Consider the following 1555-nt stretch of genomic DNA (forward strand, 5'->3'; position numbering starts at 1 on the left):
TTCACCCAGCAACAGTGACCGCAGCAGCACAGAGTGAAGAGTATCAATGTGCGAGTCAGTGTTTGATTCTGCAGTGCCTTAATGAAATAGGAAATGACTTCACAACCACATGATGAAAGAGCAGCGCTCCCAAAACTAGTGCCCAGTTAAACCTGTTAGACTGTAACCTGGTGTTGTGTGATTTTTAACTTTGTACACCATAGTCGAACACTGACATCTCTAAATTAATGAAATGGGGGTGTGGGACGGAAAGTTCGGTTAGTGACCGAAGGAGGGAGAGAAATCTCTGAGAACGGGTGGATTTGAATTCGGACATATGAAACACAGAGATGTGAGCGAGCAGAATTTGAAGGGAAAAGATAATCACCTTTGGAGAAAATTACCATGTGAAAACAACTGATTCCTTCGTGTTCCTCAAAAACTGGGGCAGACAGAGCAATTAGTGCCGTGACTCGGATTCGAACCGAGGTTACTGCGGCCACAACGCAGAGTACTAACCACTATACGATCACGGCGTCCCACAGACGCGCACACGAGCACCATGCAACAAGTACTGTATCATAGCAAATGTTAGGCAGCGCACCAAATGCACAATATCAGTGATGAGCGAACAGTGGCAGAAATGTGGGAATTCAGAATGGGCTGACCGTTTAATATCGGTTCCACCAGTGGCTGTGGTGATTCCATTATTTATATGCTGTTGGCTGAGATAAATAGATTTCTCGAAAACATCAAAAACTCCGGGGACAGTGCAGGTGTTGTTGAAATGTATGCTTCAATAGTAATGCAGTTTAACATCGGCTATTTCACCAGTTTCCCCACACAAGGCAGTAACCAACGCTGCCACATAGTCCCAATTTCCAGCCCCAGAATCAGAGGAATTGAGTGGCGCAGTCGCAAAGATCCAACTGGAAGTCGGGAGGGGAATGAGGTCGCAGAGATACTCGAAAACTCCAGTGACACAACCGGTGAATGCACGGTATTTCTATGACGGTTTAGAGGCGCAAGCAATTCCGAGGTTGGGAGTGCTCATGGTCAAAGGCGGGACAGAAGGGAATTTTTTTGCCCGTTTATAGCAATCGACAGTGCATCTTGCTGAGAGAACTGAGTGCCACAACTGGAGCGAGGGCGGCTGGTTTGAAGTTTGAACTTGCTTCACTATCACCAACTTGCCTGGAATGAATTGCTTTCACCATTTTTATTTCCAATTGTTGAATATCTCCCTGCAGTCTGCGGCTTTCTTCCTCATTGTTAATTGCATGACTAACTGTTGTATGATCTGCACACTGCTAAATCACGGCCACTACAAGTAAATATGAATCATTGATCTATATGAGAAAACAGTGGAACTCACTGCAGGAATGATTCGTAGGTTTGCAGGCGACGCCAGAATTGTAGACAGTAAGGAAGATTATCGAAGTTTCAAAAGGATCTTCATCCAATGAGTCGTTGGACTGAAAAATGTAACATGGAGTTCAATCTGGATAAATGTGTTGCATTTTGGTACAACAACAAGTTGCGTAGTGTTGAAGAACACGGAAGCTCGGGGTGCAGG

At 45.0% G+C, this 1555-nt stretch overlaps 1 non-coding gene across 1 annotated transcript; it reads right to left on the bottom strand.

The window, feature by feature from the left end:
* Positions 1–443: 443 nt before the first annotated feature.
* On the bottom strand, positions 444–515 carry trnah-gug (transfer RNA histidin (anticodon GUG)). The gene has a single exon. It is a non-coding gene; the product is annotated as a tRNA-His (tRNA).
* Positions 516–1555: the final 1040 nt, after the last annotated feature.

Source organism: Chiloscyllium plagiosum, unplaced genomic scaffold, assembly GCF_037043375.1.
Source record: "Chiloscyllium plagiosum isolate Xiang-an unplaced genomic scaffold, Cpla_swu_hap1 HiC_scaffold_29, whole genome shotgun sequence".
Classification (NCBI taxonomy): Eukaryota; Metazoa; Chordata; class Chondrichthyes; order Orectolobiformes; family Hemiscylliidae; genus Chiloscyllium; species Chiloscyllium plagiosum.